Source organism: Panthera tigris, chromosome D2 (genome assembly GCF_018350195.1).
Source record: "Panthera tigris isolate Pti1 chromosome D2, P.tigris_Pti1_mat1.1, whole genome shotgun sequence".
In the NCBI taxonomy this organism is placed as follows: Eukaryota; Metazoa; Chordata; class Mammalia; order Carnivora; family Felidae; genus Panthera; species Panthera tigris.
Window position 1 is genome coordinate 35,567,105 of NC_056670.1, and position 15,627 is coordinate 35,582,731.

Genomic DNA, 15,627 nt, shown 5'->3' on the forward strand with positions numbered 1-15,627 from the left:
GATCCAGTGGCCATTCCCACCACAGGCTTCATGATACTTTCTTTCCCCATCTGCCAGATGGAGGTGAGGGACTCTGAGGTATAAAGGTTGGTAGAATCACAAAGTAGAAGGAGTCTGGGTTCCTGAATTGCCACGTGGAAGGCCATCTAATGGGCACCTGGTTGGTCATTTCATAAGTAAGAAATAAACATCTATTCTCTTATGTCGCTAAAATTTCATGGTTTATCATAGTAGCTAGCCCAAGACTACCACTTTATTTATTCATTCTGCAAATATTTGTTAGAAATTTTATTCCAGGCCAAATCTTGGGCTAAGAGTTGGGGACCTAATGAAAAAAAAAAGATGCTATTCCTGACTTTAGGGATCTCAACCATGTAGAAAGGGAGCTACACAAATAGAAAGACTTCACTCCAGTATAGTAAGTTCTGAGAGAAGAGAACCCAAAGAACTTCGTTTTTTTTTTGTTTTTTTTTTCTGGACTTTTTTTTCTGAAATGTTTAGTGAAATAACAGATTTAAACTTTAATAGTAGTAGAATCTTTTAGTAGAAACCCCTCCTAATATTCCATATTCAATATTCCAAGTGAATACACGAGAACCTCCAATTCTTAAAAAATCTGAAAAGGCTATGGTAGAAATGGGGGCCATGAACCCACTTGGCCTTATCTGAGAATTTCCCCCTTGGAATCCTGGGGGCTGCATTATGCCACCTGAGAACCCAGAGAGAGATTCAAACCCAAAAGTAGACTGTTCCTTCCCTGACTTTTTTTTCCCCCTCTCATTCTATAGGTTATGGTACATGGTGGCTGTTTTTATAGAATGCTTATCTGTAGTCAGTGGAAGTTTGGTTGATGGAAGGCAGATAGTATATGCCTGAACTTTTCTTTTTTTGACGATTACTAGCTGCCTGACCTTGTGCACGTTACTTGACCTCTTATTGTCCCAGTTTCTTTACAGGTAAAACAGGGATAATAATAGTGTCTGTCTTACAGGCTTGTTATGAAAATTGACCAAGTTAATATACAGAAAGGACTGTCACAAGGCTGTCCCATAGTGAATGTTTAGCATTGTTGGCTGTCCCCAACCCATGTGTTAAAAACACATTATATTTGTGAGCACTTCTAAATTTTTACTAATAAGCACAAGGATACCAGAACCTAATTGAACATTTGGGGAATGATATCTTAGTAATAAGACTATATAACCTCTGATGGTTGTGATTTCTTTTGGTTCTATGCACCAAATACTTCTGATGGTTTTCTGGAATTTAGGAGGGATTGAAATTTTTCCTTGTCATGTTTGTGAGAAAGTACATTGTCTTCAGGAGAAATTCCAGTTTTTTTTTTTCTTTCGTTTCAGACCCCAGGCCTTTATGGACCTAAATAATGTAACTTGGAACTTTTCATTTTTTAATTTCACCACCTATGTCTTATTAATGCATTTTGTCAGTGTGGAAAGCCCTCTGGTGGTCAAAGTAATTCCTATGTGGCTCTTAACAGATGAGTGGAATAAAATCAAGTTCATGTAGAAGAGCTGTGTTCAAATTCTATTTTTCTCTTTTGCTGATTTCATTTTCTAATTAAAGAAGAAAGCAATTTACTTTGGAACATTTTAGTTCTAAAGTTGTCTTGGGGAAAATACTAGCAGGATAGTTGGCTTTATCTAGGCGAAAATTTTTAGTGACGGTATTCACTTTTTTGGAGGGTTTTTATGCTGTTGTCCAGTTTACCGTTGTCACTCCAGGGATGAAAGTTAACATTGGACACTCCAGCATGAGGATTCTTAGAACTTCATATAATATTAAAGCTGTAAGGGAGAGACTTGGAGCTTATCCTCATTTTCTATAAAAAGAAGCTGAGGCCCAGAAAGAAGTGATTTGCTCAAGATGTTGTCAGCAGGGAGCAGAGCCATGAGTAGAAGCCAGGTCTCCTGTGTGCTGGTTCCATATTGCTTGAGGGGTATCATAGTTGGGTCAAGTCGATAAACCCTTGGTCTCCAGACAGGTCCCAAGTTGGCCGGATCTCATGAAAATCAGCCAGAGGATAGTCCTTCGAGGGCAAAGCACAACTCATAAACTGCCTCTGGGTTACTCTGTCTCTTGTTTGGGAGCAAGACACTGTGTGGGATTTTCTTTTCTTAGTATACTATTGAAACTTGGTTGGTTGTATTGACTAGAGTGATCTGGCCTGCACAATCACCCTCAGCATATCCTTGCCATTAAACAACATTTCTTGGAAAGGATGTGCATTAATCTTGACTGTGTGCTGGACGCTGCAACTCATCATAAAGATGAATGACTGATGGGTGACCTATGTCTGGTGTCCTAGGAGGGCGGATAACTTGGAGATGCAGAAACATCTGTTCTGCTCTGAAATTGGCAAGACAAGCTGGCTTGTCCCTCCTTTGCCTGATGCTATTGCGTGAGCTTACATTATTTCTCTTTGTTTGAGTCTTTGGCTATGTCTGGTGTAGGCGGGGTCCTGAGGCCATTTCTCAGTATACCCAGTGTGACATGATATGATCACAAGGAAGCAGGGGGGATGGGATGGGGGTCACTGAACCCCCATCTAGTATATTTTCCATTTCAGTTCCTATTTCAGGCAGGACCCCCTGGGAGGGTGAGTATCCAGAAGCTGCATGAAAGCTGGAAATTCTGGGAGTTTCCCAGAATCCTCTAGTGTTCCTGGGTTGTTCCTGTGGATATAGGTGCATTTTCTCAAGAGACTCTTTAACTCCTTATGTCTTCATTATTGTCCTCATTGCTAAATCTCACAGGGTAGGGTTGGTTTATAATGCTTGCATGAATTAGATAGCATTTGTGAAATAGAGAACAGCTAATAAGATGGGAATTCAATTTATTTGGCATGGTCTCATTTGGGAGGAGGGGTGGTGTGTTAAATCACTGTTCTTCAGCGAGTATGCATGATTTGAGTCTTTATTTTGAGGTTAGGTTCTGTGGCACATAGAAAATGTGGCCCCTGCTTTCAAAGAGCTTAAAAAAAACCAATTTCCTTTCTGTGAGTGCTTCCGGAATGCCTGCAGCATGCCCGGTGCTTGAGACAGCAGAAATCCATACCCCTTGGAGTAGAAGCTGTGGGTAACCTCCCATGTCCCCTCATTGTTCCATTGTTCCAGTTTCTGTGCCCACTGTCCAGTCACAAGCCCCTGCAGCTCTTTGCCTTGCAAGCTTTCTCTGGCTTCTGGAGCTTTTTTTTTTTTGCTTGTGGTAAGGAAGACTGGAAATGCCAGATAATTAATGACCCTTGGATACAGCCTCCCCTGCACCAGTGGCTGACAGGTGTTGGTGGATAAATGCCCCATCTTCCTGAGTTGGGATAGCTCTGAGGCACATTCTTTAATGTCTCCCAGAGTTGCCCAGCTGCAGTTGAGCTCCAGTTGTCCACCGTGGTAACTCATCTGGTAGGGTACCATGCACCGTCCTTCCCTTCCCTCACTTCCCTATCCTCCCCCTGGGGTCACTTCATCCAAAAGACTTTCACTGAAATCCTTATCTCAGCATGTGCTTCTAGGGGAACTCAGACTAAGAAATCTTTCATAGTCTACACTGCCTTTGATAGAAGTCAGATTCTGGTAAAGGCTGTAGAAGACATGCAAAATGCTGAGGTAAAGTAGGAGAGGGAAGGATTTAGTCCAAGTAGAAGGATCTCAGAAGGTTTCTTGGAAGAGGTTACATCCTAACTAGGCTTTTGAGGAATGGGTTGGGCTTTTCTTAGGAAACTGCAAAAGGGAGGCCAGCCCACTCTGACAGAACAGCTTCCACAAAGGCCTGGAGGTAGGAAGAATGTGAGAATGTGACGCATGTTGGAAAATGGTGAGTATCTGGTGTGGCTATGGCTCAGGATCCATTGGAGTTCAGGGTACATAGGTTGGGTAATATAAGGAGAGGCTACTGGGGGTCTAATTACCAAGGGTTTGAATGTGAGGCTGAGACATGCAGCATATTTTGTGGGCAGTGGTGAGCCTTCCAATTATCCTAGCAGTGAGGGGTAGTAATTTGTCTTTAGGATGAAGGAGCAGGAATAACATACATGAGAAATAGAAGCTTGGTAAGTGTGAGGCTATTGCATGGTCCCTTATTGCTAGAGGATTTCAAACTGAAGAGAGGAAAGTGTTAGCAATCTGGGAAGTATCAGGGAAGAGGTGAAAGTTGAGTTGAGACTATTCATTCACTGACTTAAGGGAATGTTGTGGCAAGAATTTGCAGACAGTCTGCCCAAAGGGACCAGGGGCAGGAATGATGTGGAATCAGGGATCCATTGTGACTTTCATGGCCCTAGGTACATTGGACTTCGTAGACCCATTAGAATATTAAAAATTATTGGTGTACAGACAAATCTGTTAATATTTTCTTCAGCCTAGAGTTGTTTTCCTTTCCACTTCTGAAAGAAATTTAAACATTTTTGTGGTCCCTTGAAGTCTCCTGGGCTCTCAGAAGTGTGTGCCCTGTTCCTGATGGAGAAGTTAGTCTTGCTTGGCTTGACGGGAGTGCTGGGATTCTATGTGCTTCTCTGAGGCTAAGTTGTCTCAACTGTGCTCATACAGATGTATGTAGCCTTCCAGCATTGGAGGAGGGAGACCTCAGAATTCATCCTCTAGAGATCGAGGGACTGCGGTGGGGGGTACATGCAGGACAGCCGTTCCAGGTAGACCAGGGGTTCACTTCAGGAAGTCTCTGAGGAGAGTGAGAAGGTGGAAAAGAGTCCCAGGGCTCAAGGAGCCTGTGTGTGGCTTTTTGTGTGTCAGGGTCAGGTAAGCAGGCTTGTATTGGCTGGTTTTCCCTTCATGAACTCATCCTTCACAAAGCTTGCCCCGCCTCCTGACTCAGCGCACACTTCTCCTTCGGCCCTACTGCCTTGCCTGTGCATTTCCCCTGGCTTGCTAGTGCTGCTGGAGAAGTGCCCTCCTGTCTTCAGAAATGTTGACGAAGAAGAAGAGGTTTACTAAATGAAGTGATCGCATCTGAAAGAGGCCTGCGGAAAGCTACCACAGTGGAAGGACTGCCCAAGGTTTGGGGACTTTTTTTTTTTCTCCTCCTTTTCAAAAATAGTCAAAACACATGCAACACATACTTGTAAAAGGATGACAAAGGGAGAGAAAATTGCAGCTGGCAGTTGTTTGCGGCACTGTTATTGGGTTGCTCCTTAGCTCTTGAAATGGCTGGCTGATAATCATACGTGTTTCCCCTCTCCTGTTGGGCTGGGTTTTAGTCCAAGTTTAACAGTGAGCTTGTGACTTCATGAATCCCACGTGCTGAGGAAATGTAGCTGCAGCTTTTTCTGGTCATATTATTTGCACCATAAGGGTGCACTCGTACTGCCATATAAGCGCATAAAATTATGATTTTGGCGAGCAAGGAGATCTTTTAACACCTACCTGTTTCGGTTCTTTTTCCAAAATTTGGAAGCATAATTTGCTGAGTGAATGGTCTCTCCAAATATCAGAGCCCCACTTTGTGGTGAGAAAGAAGATTGATTGTTTCTCTTTTGTGAATTCAAAATTGGGATCAGCATGTCTTAGTCAAGATGTCACCTGGAGTACAGATCTCCTTGTTAGCTAACCACTGGTGTGTCCTTCTTTTCAAAGGATGTTTCTTTGTAAAATGGTTTGGTTTGTACTTGTGTATTTGGTACCTTAATTGCAGATGACTTTCTCCGTGGATGAGAAGTCTGATAATTAATTAGTTTAAATGTCATTCAGATATATAGGTAGACAGGCATTAGTTTAGAAACACAGGGCAACACGGTCTCTTGGGACTGTGGCCCACTGCAGAGGTCACAATCTCTGTGGTGCAATTTAATGGCAAAAGAAAAAAATCCCCCCAACGCACACATGCTGGTCCATTTAAAAAACAAATTATCGTCTGGCTGGGTTGTTAGTATGTCACTTCTGGCTACAAATACCATAGATTTGTTTTATGAAGTCAGAGGAGTTTAAAGCTGACCAGGAACCTTACTGATTCTTTTATATAACCTTTTTTATTTCACAGTTTGATAGAACTGAGGTTCAGAGAGGCCAAGTGATTTGCCCATGATCTCAACTTGCAAGACAACCTGGACTGAACTCCATGTTTTAATGTCTAAGTTTGGTGTCCTAGACTAAACTACGCTGCTCTCCCCTGATTTCGGAGGGACTGAGTGGTTGATACTATAGAGATGAGTAGACCTGGTCTCCTCAAGAGGTTGTCTATCCCTCTAGTCCTGCAGGGGTTTGAGATAAGAATACAAGGAGCTAGAATAGCTAGCCAGCGAGTGGATGTCATGGAAGGGACCACACTTGATATGGACTTAATGAGGGAGCAGCCCTTTCTGTTAATGGTGGGTAAGAGAAAAGGCCTTCTGGAGGACACAATATTTGAAGTGGGTCTGGAAGTACAGGTAGGGCTTTCATAGGCACCGGAGTAGGCCTTACTGGATCCATTAGTGTTAATCATGTCCCTGAGCACAGAAATCTGCAAAGGAGTTAGAGCGACCTCGTAGTTGTTATATTCCTGCTTTGTCCTCATCTCTGTGAGGATGCCAGGAATGGGCATGGGGAGCTCCAGGCGTGTGCGTGTGCGTGTGCACTGACTACCACGGCCCATAAGGTGCCTTTGCAGGATGCTGACCCTGTAAATACCAAGCACCAAGGTGGTTAGGCAGGTGTGGGTGTGGGCAGGAAGCTCAATGCTTGACAACAGAGACTGCCCGACACATGTGGCTCTTGTCACCTGAGACAAGCAGCAGAGGTGAGACAGCCTCCACCTGGGTGGGACTGATGCTTCCCAGTGCCTCATCCCCGGGATGTCCCCTCACCTTCACGGGTACTGCCTCCTGCCCTTGGAATGGAACCAGAGCTGCCCTCAGGAAGGCCACAAGTGACTTACAAAAACTGCCCCCACCCCTCCAGGGCAGTCTGGCACACATCTCCTAATCTTCCCTGCTTTTCTGAATCTTTAAAATAAGTTTTCATTAATTTTAGCTTACGGTGAAGGGAAGTAACCCGTGGCTTATAAATAATGGCAACAGTTTTATGGAAACACCTAAAAATCACCAGGGGCACATAATAAGAAAGTTCTCCGTCTCCAGGTGTGAAAACACGTCGCTGATTACTTGTTGAGCAAGACCCTGTCAGCTTTTTTATTACAATACATTATTGGGTAATAGTTTTAAAATTATTTATAGAAAGAAATCGAGCTGTGTGGAGAATTCCATCATTTAATATGTTGTCTGTGAATCTCATTAGCCTTTGTAGCCTAGGGGTTAGGAAGGAAAACAGAGTGGACTGTATTTTGAAGATGGAGCACTATATACACTTTTTGTCACGGGGCTTGTTGACCTTATGTTAAGTTGCTTCTTTGAGAGTCTGTGTGTGTTATGGCTCTGGTTTCCATGGTATTTACATAAACCTAGCAACAGTTCGCAGTAGAAAAGTGGTGGCAGGGCCTACGGTCTCATCTGCCGAGGAGTGGGAGCACGATAGGATGTCTGCTCTGCAGGCGTAAATAGGGAACCGCGCTTCTGGGTAAGTGACACAGTATGTAAGGACTGGGGCAGAGGATGTCGGCACCACCTGGGGGTGTATTGTAGCCTGTCCCTTGTCTCCACGTGACAGAGACAGCTCCAGTGTTCTGTGTCTGTGAAACTTGTCCTGTGAGTTCTCCCATCCAGCAGTCTGTCAAACAGCATGGCGGTAGACAGTGTTGGGAGCGCTAGCTACAGTGTAGCCCTGGCCATGTTCTCTGGGTCTTGGTGGAAGCTCATCTTGGGAGTGCTTTGCTCTAGAGAACACACCTCTATGCTGTCCATGGTCTGTGCTATCTACTGACCCCACAGATGGCTAGCCAGCTGCAGGCCTAGGGCTCACCTCTGAGAAGGACCCACTCCAAATGCCCCCTCTAAATGGAGAACTGGCTTCCTGTATTTGGGGATGTTAATGTGGTCAGACCAGGGGCGTGCCTGGAATCTAGGGAGGAGGACAAATATCAGTTAATAGATCACTGTGTAATGTGATCTCTCTAGTCAGTCCTATGCCAGGTACTAAGAAAATGCACAGCCTTGGAGGCAACTAGACCAGAGGTGAGACACTGGCCTCAGAATGGTACATTTAGTCCTCATACCTTACAACAAGGAAGCAAAATGAAAGAAAAAATCAAATTAGAAGGGATTCATTGGGAGCAATCACAATAGAAAGGAGGGAACACTTGACTTTGAGCATAGCGACCTTGGGCAAATAAACCTTTGTAAGCCTCAGTTTCTTTGCCTATAAAATGGGAATAATTGTATGTACCTTCTGGGTTCCTGTAAGGATATAACGAGTTAAGGAAATACAACACTCAGAACTATGCGTGGCTTCTGGGTGCTGTTGGATAAGTATTAAGACTCACTAGGGTCTGGTAAGTGGAAGAGCTGGGATCTGAACCCAGGCAGCCTGGTTGCAGAACTCTTGCCTTAATTTATCACACTATGATGTCTCCTACAACCTTGTGGAGCAGATGTCTTAAGCTGAGGCATGAACAATGGGTAGTGTCACATCAGGTAGAGGACAGAGGCTTTGATTTTGGGGGTAGCTGTTGTAGGATAGGTGAGTATGAGCGTGGGGGCCTTCCAGGGTACCTGCCCTATCCTTGCTTTCATTTACCCAGTTTACAGATATTGATCAGACACCTGTGCGTGAAGGGAATAGTCACTGGTAAGACAGTCCCTCCCTCAAATAGTTGGGAGATGGGAGAAGACAGTGAAGACTGTGACATATTTGATGCAGAGCATGTATCCTGCAGAATGAAAAGAGAAAATAAGAGCTTTGTGAGTGTCAGGCATGGTTCTCCATACTCTCCTATCTTAACTCATTTAATCCTCACAATGGCCCTAGGAAGCAGACACCATTATTATGCAGTTTGGAGAGGAGGAACTGAGGTCCCGAAGGAGGTGTAGTAACTTGACTGAGGTCATAAGGGACAGAGGACAGAGCCAGACTACCAACCTGGGCAGTAAGGCTTGGATTCCTGCTCCCTAACCCTTCACTGCACAGCCTTATGGGGGGCCCATCATGGACAGTTCTCAAGCTAAAATGAAAGTTTAACTTTGATTGGCTAAGAGGCAGAAGGACAGTGTTTGCTCAGGCTTCGTTCACCTTGCTGGTCTGTATATCCTTATTGTTGGCACTAATTGGAAAATCTTTAGTAGCGTGGATGATTTTATCTCTGATAATGCACAGTTTTGCCCACTTACTGTTCTGAGATGCAGAAATTGTTGTGTATAAGGGAGTGATAGTAGGTTTTTAGACTCATGAAATCTCAGGCACTCTACAGAGCTCATGTCATGAAAACTCAAGGGGACACTCAGGAAAAGAAGCTTCCTGAAACCCTTAGCATGTTCTAGAAAAATTGCTGCTACCATTATAGGACTGCAGCTTTTGTGGAGGTATCTGTTTGGATATGTTTCCTCTGTCCCAGGTATTTGAGGCCTAGAGAAGATCCAGAGGCAGTCCTATGGGTCTGAAGAAATGTTCCAATTTGCTGTGGGTCCTCATGATGCTTCCCTGCCATGCCCATGTAGATGAGATGTTAAAAACTTGATTTTCAAAAATGCATTGCTTCTGAATAATTAATAATTATCTCTCCCTTCTTCCCACTCCCCTTGCTACTCTCTTTGTGAAAGTCAACATCACCTTGACCAAATCTCTTGAGTTGACCTTGGTCTGGTTTTTTGGTTTCTTCTGCTTGTATTTGAACACTCAACTTGATTCTCATCATGAGTCATATTTGGGGCACTTGCTCCCTCCTGCTCGGGCTTTCCCACATTCCCAGTCCCTGGGCTTGGTGAATACAAGAATATAAGAGTTTGACTGACAACCGGTCAATGCTATAATCTAGCCTATCCATATTTCTCCATGCATTTTTTTTATAGGCAAGGAAGCCAACAGATGGAGAGGAAAATTCCCAAGGTTAATCCCGCAGCTGGTTATGGCTGAGCTGAGTCCTGGAGCTATATTGTCTTTTCTGTAGCATAGTACCATATCCTAGATCCTCCTCCCTTTTTGGCACTAAGATTTTCTGTCATCTTCTCAAAATGCCAAAAGAAAGAATAGAAAAACGAAGCACAGCTTAGACTGGGTCTTACAGTACCAGTCATGGCAAGGGGTCATGGCTTGCTGGACCCCCTGGAAGTGCTTCCTCCTCACTGCATATGCAGCTTTGTGCGGTTGCAGGCAAGGTCTCCGCCTGCAGAGCTAACACGAGGGTGGGCAGGTGGGCCATCTCGTTTCACCAGAGTAATTTCCTAGAGAGAGGGGAACCGTGTTTTGTGTGTGGTCTGTCTAATGCCTCTCACATCCAATCACTTTAAAACCAATCAAATTAATAATGTAGGGAGAAACAAATGGAGTCACTCCTTAGATATTTAAGCTGGAATAATTTTGCTGCCACTGACATGTAAATCTTTAATAGGATAGGTTTGGCAATAAACAACAACAACAAACAGTAAATAAACAAATGCCAAGCAGCTGGAGACCTGGTTCTTTTGCACTATTTTAGGTTCAGTCATTACTGCCTGATGTTAGTTTCCTGAAACATGTATTTATTGAGGTCCTACTTCATATTGGGAGGTGTGTTTTCAGCACTGGGTCATAAAGTAGTGCAATATATGGTCTGTACTCTCAAAGGATGTCCACTCTGGTGGTGGAAGTTTGAAGACAAGTACAGATCAGGATATGTCAAATGCCAGCCTGGTTCTATATGTACACTCTGTTCCAGCCTTTCAGGGCTGGGGTAAATGATGTGTAGGGCTAATTACCCTTCAAACAAGGAAACTTTCACCATGAAGTATTTTCACCTGGACATAGTGTGGGGGGGCTGAATCTCTTCTCCTGTCTCAGTCCATTTGGAGAACTTTCACAGTAGTCATTAAAGACCTGTAATCGAGGCAGAAAAGAACTGTGGCTGGAGTGGGGGGCAGCATGCCCACACCCAGGTATAGATACTTCTGTCTTTTAGATCCCACAGGAGCTTCCTGCAGTAGGAGTGAGGCTCCTCACAAGTTAGTTTTAAACCAAAGCAAAGCACATTTTATTTTCAAGATCTAAAATTTCAAGAGGAAGTTTTCCTACAACTATGATCATATATCCCCTTCCTCCTTCTGGTCCTTCCTGACTAAGCATTTAATATCTGATAAGGTTCCTATTCCATTGCCCCACCCCCAGTTTCTGTCATCCAGACTTACTAATGTGCCTTAGAAGTAAACTCCTTCATCCTCCAATTAATCTGCCCCCCATTTCTCCCCATTGACCTCCCTTTTACTTTTTATCTCTTCTCTGGCTCTTCTGTGGTGAGTACGAAGTACCAAATGTGAAAATCGAACAGGTCTTTATTCAGAGTTGGTATCTGTCTTCTGTGCATCTCCTGTGCATTTCCAACAGTGGGGGGAGAATCATGGCTCCTGCCTTCATTCCTTCCACGTTCCATCAAGCAAACTACTTTTTAGGGCTAATTCCTCCCTTTCAGGCAGATCTCTTACTCTTCACAAAGAAGCTACTGCTGCCCTGAGGCTTTGAATGGTCACCACCGTAATGGTCTTTTTCATTTTTCCCAGACCTGACAACGTGGGATATGGCTTGGTTTGCCATCCTCGATATGTCACAGTGGTTGAGATGACCTTGCTTGGTGGATAGTGGGCATAATTGTGCTGATCAGATATCTGAAGCCAGGAGAAAGATGTGGAACTGTCCTTGTTGGAAGCCTATAGTCTGTTTGCTTGGTTCTTATTGGCCCATTTGAAAGTTGCTTTCTGCCACCGTTTTATTTGTATGGTTAACCGTGGATTCCCTGCCCACATTCCCATCCTTGCTTTATGTTTACCCTTTGGTTCTGGGTCCCGACATCATGACTGTCTTTTTGACTTATATATTTTCTGCCATCTTTCTTCTCACTGTGGGCACAAGTCATTGACTCTTCTCCCAGAACTTGGATGAGTTTTCAGAATCTTTGCCAACAATGCCCTGAAAGTAGCCACCAAATGACTAGATTTATCATAAGAATTAAGACCTATTTGCCCTCACTACCTCTAGCCCAAACATTCATTTTCGTCAGCCTAGACCTCTTGGTAGACCTATTCTTCCCTCTTCTTAACATTTTGTTTTCTGTGTTCTGTTCTTCGTCTATTATTTGTGGTGGTGGTGGTGATGATGATGATAACCAGTGTTTACCAAACTCTGACAGTGTGCCGGAATATACAGGGTATTGTATATGGATTAATTCTTTCAATCCTTATATTACCTGTGAGGCATACTTGTCTTCATCTTACAGATAGGAAAATGAGTGCCCAGAGAGGTTCAGTGACTTACCTAATGTCACACAGTAAGTCATTGTCTGAGCTGAACCTAAAACACACTCTGTCCTTTTCTCCCTGCCTCCATACCAACTTCCTTAGCACCTCATTACATCTTCCATAGTCACTGAATTTTATTCTTTATCATCGTGGCTTACCTAAATACTGACTGTATTGGAAAAATTAAAATTATGGCCTCCTTAATAAAATAACTTTGAAGGGGGTGTAGATGTCTGCACTGGGAATACTTTTTGTGTGTGAAACAAAAATTCAACTTGTTATAGTCAATGAAGTCAATGGTTCAGTTAATAATGCCCCTAATGGCATAATTCTGCTCAGTGCCAGTGATGGATACCTTTAAAATCAGAGACTAGATTTAATGACAAGACATGCAGAAATCAGTGCTGTCATAAATACAGCTGGGATGGGAACTCCATGGGAGAGGAAAACCCCTAGAAACCACTTGACATACTGGTTCCAATCTCATAAATCTCAGTCTCCAGCCCTTCCTGTAAATCCCCCATCCATCCCAGCAGCACCCGAGCATTCCCTCCTGTGCAGCCTCTGTTTGCATTTCCCCATGGGTTTTCCGTGCTCACAGATTGCCTTGTAGATCAATGCAGTTACCCATGCGCTACTGGTGCATGGGAGAGCTTTATTCTTTGTGCTTGTTCCATACGGGAGGAAAATATTTTTAAAGACTCTTTTTTTAGGATGTCTTTGAGACTCCTCTAAGTACTGTGCCCTTCAAAGGATTGACCTTCTATTTTACAAACTCTCCTTCTTTGCACTTCTCCCTACCACCCCCCCACCTCCGCCTTGTATTGGAATAAGTCTCCGGAGACTCACTGTGGCCTGGGACCAAGATGTAGGCCAAGTGGAAACACACCAAAGTGATTTAATAGAAAAGGTAATTCCTATTCAAACGGGATGGTCCCTTATTCATTTCCTCGGATTATCATCAAATTTATGTCACCAGCAAAGGAGCTTTATTGAGTTTCACAGATATTCCTTTTGCTCTCATTGTCGTTAGTTGGCACGCTGACATTTTCATATGTGTCTCAGCTAATGCCTCAAAATTACTCCATCTACAAATGTAACAATTGAACAGATAATTTTAATAAGATTCAGCTTGACTTCAGACTGCACTCCTTCCTTTCTTTATAGAATGCAAATTGTAACCTGTTTTTAAAGCCGTGCAATGCAGTGAACTTTAATGGGATTTGACAACATCATATTAAGCACAACAACTACGCATAATGTACCGAAAAATTGGACGTGAAATTGGAAACATAGCTGAGAACAAAGTAAATTTACATGGTTTGGTAGTTTGAATGTCTGATATCATATTCTCTCATGCAAGCCCCATAAAAAAGCAAAGGATTTAACAATGGATATCAGCAGAAAGTGCTTTTAAAGTTAAAACTGATGGATGGCTTGTCAAAAAAAATAATTGCATTGGTTGGAAAGTCGGGATGCGTGCTGAGGGGGAGAGAACAGGATATACAGAGAGGATGATGGGAAGTGACAGTGGTCTGTCAGGAAGGACTGGCTGCCCAGAGGAGTGTGAAGTCAGAGCTATAAGGTGGCAGAGTAGAACAGGCTGTCAGAGCGGGAAAGTGGCTTTAATACCCTGAAAAGCAAAGGAATCCGCCTGTCAGCTTTGCTCAGCCGTGCTGAAAGAGGAAGGGAACATGGCATAAAGTTAGAGACATTAAACAGGGGTGGGGGGTGCGGGGGCCGGTGCAGGGAGCACAGGCAGGCAGTGGGAAGGGGATGTGGAGGCGTCTCCTGCAGTTTCTGAATATTTTCTTTTCTTTTAAGATTTTTTTTTTTTTACCCTTTCTCAAGGGCCACTGAATTAAATTGGAGGGGCTGGGGGTTCCATTTTGCTTTTGAAGAAAAGGGTGATTTAAAGCGAAGGCACACGCACGTCCAAACGGCCGCCTGCTGCACTGGCCGAGTGGGTGGCTTTCTTCACGAATACACCTAGGGATGCCTCGGCATATTTCTCGCGTTTCACATCTACAGCCTCATCTGCTGACCTTTTCTTCCTTTCGGGTTATGCTGTCCATTTTCCTGGGGCCGACACTGATAGCCAGTCACTCTGGGACTAGCTTATCTCCTGCCAAAGTGCTTTGAGGACTTAACACTTTAGCCGTACAACAGGATCATGATTAAAATGCAATAATCTGATGATTTTTCCATAAATATTTTTTTGCTCTATCAGCATTAGGTTTTGAATAATTTATTATTCTTCCTTAATATACTCCTGGCGGTGAGGTTAATTTGGTCATCTTGCAGGGGCCTGGCTGGTAATGAACATTTTTATATCAGGCCTCGGAGTACTTACTCCGTACACACATCACGTCTTTACGATTTAATTGCCCCAGTTGCTTGAGAGTGTTAGAGTCTAGGAGGGGTTGGAATATGGTAGTTTACCTTATTAAAAATATTTTGTGTACCTGCCCTTACAAAAATATGTTCTGAGAACCATCCAGATTCTTGAACTGTGTCTAGCCCCAGCAAAGTTCTCAGTTTGCTTCAGCAGCTTGGGGTCGGGGGGACTTCTTTCCAAAGAAATGAGTCTGCCCTTTGTGGAGGGAGAAGATGGTACCAGTAGGAAGTGACAGCAAGCAGCAAACACGTACGTAAGCACTCCTTTTGTGCCAGGCAGTGATCTACATGTGTATGTCTATTAACCCATTTAACTCCTATTACAGCCTTTGAGGTAGGTTCTGTTAAAATTGCTATTTTGCAGATAAGGAACCAGAGAGGTTAAGTAACTTAGACAAGGTCACACAGCTAGAAAAGGGGCGGAATTATGATTCAAACTCAGGCGTGTGGCACCAGAGAGTATGCTTTTAATCAGTGTGCTATGGGTGGGTGAGTATGTGGGAAGGCACTTAGATGCCAGGTTGATGCCTGTTTTATTTCTGTTGTTCTTGTGTGTCTGATGCACTATGGGAAGGATTTTCTTGGAAGCCGGCAACAACAACAAGTAAAGCAAGCTGAGCTGTCTAGGAAATAGTAAGGCCCCAGAGGTCTCTTTGTGTTGGTACCAGCGTGACAAGGCAGGCAGGAGAGAAGAAAAGACCAAAGGGTGGGAGACAGAGCTGTTGTGGTCGCAAAAGCAAGCCAGCTTCCAAGCCAGAATGAAAACACTCATCTGAAATTATGTACCCATCACGTTCAGTTCTGGGTTGCAGTAAACTGCTTTCCAGAAGATGAGCACCTTTCTCTTGGTCTTCCTCGTGCCTGGCTGGAGGTGTGAATCAGTAGCCTGTCCTTTTTATCTTGAATTCATC

The 15,627-nt window shown here is 43.7% G+C and overlaps 1 protein-coding gene across 8 annotated transcripts in view; it reads left to right on the forward strand.

Annotated features, from left to right (window-relative positions):
• The window catches only part of LRMDA (leucine rich melanocyte differentiation associated), a 1,033,894-nt gene that overhangs the window by 447,936 nt on the left and 570,331 nt on the right, over positions 1-15,627 (forward strand). The window contains exon 1 of one of the 8 annotated variants that reach the window (XM_042961204.1): positions 7,193-7,520. The exons of 6 other annotated variants lie outside the window; for them this stretch is intronic. The gene's annotated coding sequence lies outside the window, so the exon portion shown is untranslated. One more of the 8 variants, XM_042961208.1, reaches the window with a different exon arrangement.